Source organism: Pteropus vampyrus, unplaced genomic scaffold, assembly GCF_000151845.1.
Source record: "Pteropus vampyrus isolate Shadow unplaced genomic scaffold, Pvam_2.0 Scaffold347, whole genome shotgun sequence".
Taxonomy (NCBI): Eukaryota; Metazoa; Chordata; class Mammalia; order Chiroptera; family Pteropodidae; genus Pteropus; species Pteropus vampyrus.
The window spans coordinates 1,629,970-1,636,989 of NW_011889128.1; the positions used below are offsets into that span (position 1 = coordinate 1,629,970).

The 7,020-nt window shown below is 34.0% G+C and overlaps 2 pseudogenes; one reads left to right on the forward strand and one right to left on the reverse strand.

Annotated features, from left to right (window-relative positions):
• Positions 1-1,256, reverse strand: part of LOC105304601 — a 9,360-nt pseudogene extending 8,104 nt beyond the window's left edge.
• Positions 1,257-4,495: 3,239 nt separating this feature from the next.
• LOC105304602 lies at positions 4,496-6,533 on the forward strand (annotated as a pseudogene).
• The last annotated feature ends 487 nt before the right edge of the window (positions 6,534-7,020 follow it).

The following is a 7,020-nucleotide window of genomic DNA, read 5'->3' on the forward strand; positions in this document are numbered from 1 at the left end:
AAAGGCACAGTGATTGTGGAGAAGATCCTCTACTTGGCTCATCAGCTAATGTAGCCAAAAAAAAGTTAGCTTCCAATAACATATCATCAATACTTAATGACATATGTTTCCCAGGAATATCAAAATGAATGGATATAGGAGAATGTGTACCTTCCAAAAATGTCAGCATTTCCTTTAATTCTTTGAAGCAAAATGTTATTTCACTGTCAACTCCAATTTGAAAGATGTCAAACTCATCTGGGCCCACAAACATCTCACTATATGCAGAATTGGTCAAATCCATTGATTCCTCATTAGAACTCTTAATGCAAACATTCAGTGGAGTCACAGCAAGAATAACTTCCTCTTGATGTAAAAAGAACAACTGCCTCAGCAAGTATTCTTGGTTGGATCATTAGTGTATTAGTGCACATATTCTTTTTAAAAATAACTTGCAAAAGGTGACTTTCTTGGAAACATATATTGTGAGTCCTTTTAACATCTTCATTCCCAATTTACAATTTAAATTTGATAGTGTCATTATCATTCATTTTCACTGAGGCTGATGATTGATAACGCTGGAAAAACACTGGAGAGAAGAGGACATATCCATATACTGACCCACAAGAATTCACAGATCTTAAAGCAAGAGCTTTTTAGGATGGGTCTAGCCATAGCTCCTCACTAATTCATGATAGAGCTTGGATTGCTTTCCCAAATACTTAGGCTTTCCCTTTTCTCCACGGGGAGGGAAGAAAGGCCCATGCATCTTTAACCTGACTGCTGCCCATCCCTCACTTCAGCATGGCTGCAGGCCCTAACAAGCCAGGTAGTGAGGCCCATTTTATTCTTTTGGATGCAATTATAAATGAGATTGTTTTCTTGATTTATCATTCTAAAGATGTCATTGTTAGTATCTAGAAATGCAACTAATTTTTGTATTTCGAGTTTGTATCCTGCAACTTTACTGAATTTCATTGATTACTTCTAACAGTTTTTTTTTGGTGGAGTCTTTAGGGTTTTCTATGTATAATATCATGTCACCTGCATATAGAGACAGTTTTACTTTCTTCCTTTCTAATTTGGATGCCTTTTATTTCTTTTTGTTGCCTAAAAGCTCTGGTTAGGACTTCCAGTACTCTGTTGAATAAAAATGGCAACAATGGGCATCCTTGTCTTGTTCCTGATCTTAGAGGAAAAGCTTTCAACTTTTTGCCATTGAGTATGAAGTTAGCTGTGGGCTTGCCTTGTATAGCTTTTATTACATTGAGGTACATTCCCTCTATACCCAGTTTGTTGAAACTTTTTTGAATGAATGTTGAATTTTGTCAAATGCTTATCTGCATCTATTGAAATTTTTAGCCTTCATTTTGTTAATGTGGTATGTCAGACATATTGATTGATTTATGAACGTTGAACTGTTTTTGCATTCTTGGAATAAATCCCACTTGATCATGGTATCTCATGCTTTCAATGTATTATTGAATTTGGTTTGCTAATATTTTGTTGAGGATTTTGCATCTATATTTACCTGGGATATTGGCCTATATTTTCTTTTCTTGTAGTGCACTTGTCCAGTTTTGGTATTAGAGTAATGCTGACTTTGTAAAATGAGTTTGAAAGTGTTCCCTCCTCTTTTATTTTTTGGAAGAGATTAAAAAGGACTGGTATTAAGTTAATTAAGTTAATTAATGTATGATTAAGTAACAGTTAATTAAGTTAATTAATAAATAATCTTTAAATGCCGGTCAGTTTCTACATAAGAAACAAATGCAAAACATTGGTCATGAACACATAACTTTTACCCTTATTTCTTAGAATGGCAATAGATTAAAACAATATACAAATGCCTTTGGATTAATTATATTATAAATATGTTTATTTTGCCACCATAAATTTGTTAGAGTGGTATTAAATGAATGCTCATAGGAAAAATAGCTAAACAATTCTTGGTTTTCTGTCCCCTAGTTTTCCCTTGTTTCTGGAAAAAGAAAGTCAATTACTTTGTTTAAAGATGATAATTAATATAAATGTTTGACTATACTAAGTATAATAATCATAGAGATCTGATACAAAATAAGAATATGTATACAAAATAATCATTATAATTTCTATTTGTTTATTAAAAGAGTTATAATTTATCAAGATAGTAAATTTAATATGACATGTACATTGTTTAATATACTGATAAGTTAATTATGTTTTAAAGCTTTCAATATATTACCTATTTGTATATTTATGTATCTGTGTATGCCTAAGTACATATATATAAAGGCATATTAATAAATAATTTACTGAAGATTGTTACATGAATAATATATAAAAGGAGGAAAATGGGAGTCTGGGCATCTTTTTTTCCTGTAAAGTGATTAAGTTATTTTATGTCCAGGTTAGTATAGGTTCATTTTTGTCACCAAAATATCCTGTTAATGCTCTTTGGCACACTCTTAAATCATTTTGAAAAAATAAGGATATTTTTGAAAAAAGTTAAGTTCTTAATGACTGTTGTTCATTGTTATGTATTGTTACAACATTGCCTACAAATATTTATTTTCTTAGATAATAATTACTTATATATTGTTTCCTCTTCTACAACTATTCTTGATTTTACTTTTCCTAAATTCAGACTAATAAAACCATTAAGGTATTTTTTAATGCCTAAATTATCTTTGAGTTTCTTAAAATGACCATTGGGTAACACAAAGACCTACTCCTTTACTTTATAACAGAAAAAAACAAAAGGAATAATTATACTTATCTGGAATTCTCTAAATATTAATTAATTCAAAATCATTATGAGAGTTCATTTGTCTACTACACTCATATTTAAAAAAAAAACAAATAAAAGGAGAGTTTATCTTCCCAAGTTATTTACATATGAGTAAAGTATGTTAATATAAATATCTGTCAATTATTAGATACTTTTCAAGTTAAAAAATTTATATTTAAGCCAAAAACTGGTATGATAACTATCTACAAAAAGGTCTGTTTCCAGAATTTTAGATTCACAAGCCCCCTTCCCCAACGTATATCTATCTCATCAAAGAGCTGTAGCAACAATAACTTTGTGGGTCTCTACTAATGTAATGGTTCCCCATTCTAAAGACTATTCTATTCTATTTTTCTATTGTAAAATACTCCTCGACTGGTGGCCTATGAAATATTATTGTTTTCCTTTTACACATCACTGTCCATCACTGCAGTCTTGTAAATTCAGCCATTCTCCTTTTCTTATATGAAGAAGGAGAAGCCCATGGTCCTCTGTTAGGGAACTATCGAATCCTGCATGGGCCTTTTAGATATATCCTTGTACATCCCTGATTTAATTGTGTTTGTTGATGATTCTTACTTGAAAAAGAAAAGAAAAATAGCTAACATTATACTCAGTGGTGAAAGAGTGAAAGCTTTTCCTTTAAGATCAGGAACAAGACAAGAATGCCCATTTTTGCCACTTTCATTTAACCATTTAACATGGTACTAGAAGTCCTAACTAGAGCAGTTAGGCAAGAAAAAGGATTAAAAGGCCTACATATTGGAAAGGAAGAGGTAAAATTATCTTCGTTCACAGGTGACATGATCTTATATGTAGAAAATCCTAGTTTCACATACAAAAAAGGCCTCATAATAAATAATAAATAAAGCAAAGTTGTAGAATATAAAATCAACACACAAAAATCAATTGCATTTCTATACAATAGTGATGAACAATGTGAAAATGATATTAAGAAAACAATTCCATTTACGATAGCAAAAAAACAATAAAATACTTAGGAGATGAAATACTTGCACACTGAAAACTATAAAACATTGCCGAAAGAAATTAAAGAAGACCTGAAGTAATGGAAAGCTATCTCATGTTCATTAATTTGAAGACTAATATTAAGATGTCAATACCACACAAATTCATCTATAGATATATATAAATTCATCTATAGATCCTTATCAAAGCCCAACAGTGTTTTTACAGAAATAGAAAAATTCATCTTAAATTCGTATGGAATCTCGATAGACCCTGAATGGCCAAAACTATTTTGAAAAAGAAAAAGTTGGAGATTTCACACTTTCTGATTTCAAAACTTAGAACTAAGTTATAGTAATCAAACCAGTATGGTACCGGCATAAGGATGGACATATAAAACAAGAGAATAGGACAGAGTTCAGAAATAAACCCTCACACATAAGGGCAAATGATTTTCAAGAAGGGCACTAAAACCATTCAATGGAGAAAGGACAGTCTTTTCAACAAATAGCATTGTGAAAACTGGATATCCACGTGCAGAAGAATGTAGTTGAACCCCTACCTTATCATATACAAAATTAACTCAGAATGGATCAAAGACCTAAATGTAAGAGCTGAAACTGTTTCTTAAAGGAAAACATAAGGGAAACTTCATGAACTTGGTTTGGCAGTGATTTGGATATGATACCAAAGACACGGGCAACAAAAGAAAAAGATATATATGTTGGACTGCATCGAAATTTAAAACTTCTGGCTTTCCAACTTGGGCCTGGCAGAATGTTGCCCGCAAAGAAGACTGGCAAGAAGAAGAAGGGCCATTCCACCATGAACAAGGTAGTGACCGGAAAATACACCAACATTTACAATTGCATCAATGGCATGGGTTTCAAGAAGTGTGCCCCTTGAGCTCTCAAAGAGATCTGGAAATTTGCCATGAAGGAGATGGGAACTCCAGATATGTGCATTGACACTAGACTCAACAAAGGTGTCTGGGCCAAAGGAATAAGGAATGTCCCATACCATATCCAGGTGCGGTTGTCCAGAAAACATAATGAGGGGGAAGATTCACCAAAAAAGCTCTATACGTTGGTAACCTGCATGCTGTCACCACTTTCAAAAATTTGCAAACAGTTAATGTGGATGAGAACTGCTGATTGTCAAAGTTATAAAACTGCCTTTGAATAAACAATTTTAACTTCTGTGTATCAAAGGACACAACAGAGTGAAACAGTGACTTATGAAATGAGAGGAAATATTTGCAAATCATATATCTGATAAAAGGTTAATATCTATAATATATAAAGAACTCCTACAACTCAACAACAAACAACCTGATTTTTTAAGTGGGCAAAAGACTTAGACATTTCTTCAAAGAAGATATACAAGTGACCAACAACATGAAAAGATGTGCAACAAATCACTAAGAAAATGCAAATTAAAATCACAACGAGTATCACTTCACACCCATTAGGATGAGTTCTATAGAAAGGGTTGGGGCAGGGATGACAAGCACTGGTTGAAATGAAGAGAAATTGGAACACTTGTACACTGTTAATGGGAATGTAAAATGATGTAGCCACCATGGAAAACAGTATGGTGGTTCCCCAAAAAGTTAAAAATCTAATTACTATATGATCCATTAATTTCACGTCTGGACACATACCCAAAATAATTGAAGCAGAGTCTCGAAGAGATATTTGTACACCTATGTTCACAGCAGCGTATTCACAAGAGCCAAAAGATAGAAGCGACCCAAGTGTCAAGATGAATGGATGGTATACACATATAGTGGAATATTATTCATCTTTAAAAAAGAGAGACATCCTGACACATCCTACAACATGGATGAACCTTGAGAACATTGTGCTAAGTGAAGTAAGTCAGTCACAAAAACAAATACTGTGTGATTTCACTTATATAAGGTACCTGGAGTAGTGAAATTCATAGGGACAAAACCTAGAATGGTGGTTGTTAGGGGCTTGGAGGAGGGGGAATGGGGAATTGTTTAATGAGTATAGAGCTTCAGTTTTGCAAGATGAAAAGGGCTCTGGAGATGGGTTGCACAACAAGGTAAATGTACTTAACACTACTGAACTGTACACTTAAAAATGGCTGAGATGGTAAGTTTTATCTTATGCCCATTTTACCACAATTTAAAAATTTAAAAAGAAAAATAAAAAATTTCCAAGTGGACAATTTTATCACAATCTTGGATTTATCCTTATAAGCTTGTCCTAGAAATTAAATCAACTCAGAAGGTAAATTAATTACCTTCATCCAGACCTGCAAGCTCACAAAAGATAATAAATATTTATACCAATTGTAGGTTTATGCTTTTAGGTTAGTCCATGAGTTTGAAATGCATTGGAAACAATTGCCACTTAGTAAAACAGTGTGTTGTTATCTCATAAAATTGAACACTCACATATGCTACTGTGTAGGTCCTGCACCTGTTTGCCCTCAGATCCACTCCTTATTGTCCCCTGATGTACTCAGTTTTGTGGCAGGGTGACTGCTGCAGGCTACCCATCTCAGAAAGTTATGTCAGCTGGCTTCCAGTTGGATTCAGCCAGTGGAAGGCAATGGTGGGAGAATGGAAAGAGGGAAGAAGGAAGAAGCCAGGGTATTTCTCGACCAGCACCCTTCTCTATTCCCATTCCCATCCCTACCTTAGTTTAGGTAGCATCCCCTGTGATGGCTGTAGCTCTCACATGGGTCCAGCTCACACGGGAGGAGCCAGGCACAATTCCATCTTCTACAGGTGACCTTTCTCCCTGTATCTGGTAACACTAACCCTTTTTTCTTCCAGTCCTAGGACCGATAACAGTTTTCTGCTATTGTTCATTTGTGAGTTGCCTCATCATCTTCTATTAGGCTATTCAGCAATATAGAAGTAGCCATAGTCAAAATGGAGTTTAGCAAGAATGTTTCTTGATATTGCCCAGCAAATGTCATAAATGACACAACTTCTACTCAGAAGCCCAACAACAAATTAAAACTTAAATTCATTAACCAAGGTGAAATTTATTCTTTAGCAAAAACTTCTTGCACTTATATAAATTCTGTAGATCATGTAGAACAGTCTGTGACTATGCTAAATGAAAATGTCACTTGGACCTCTAAAAAAAGACGAGCTGGAGTTTGGTTTCATTGCCTGGGTTTGGTAATCTAGGCCCAATAGGCCCTTGGTTTTCAGGGCCTATTACAAAGATTAATAACCATTTTGTTTCAGGTAATTTCCTGTGATGCAACTGGCTGATGCGCTCTGTTCGGAGTCTTAAATACGACTGTACAACCATCGT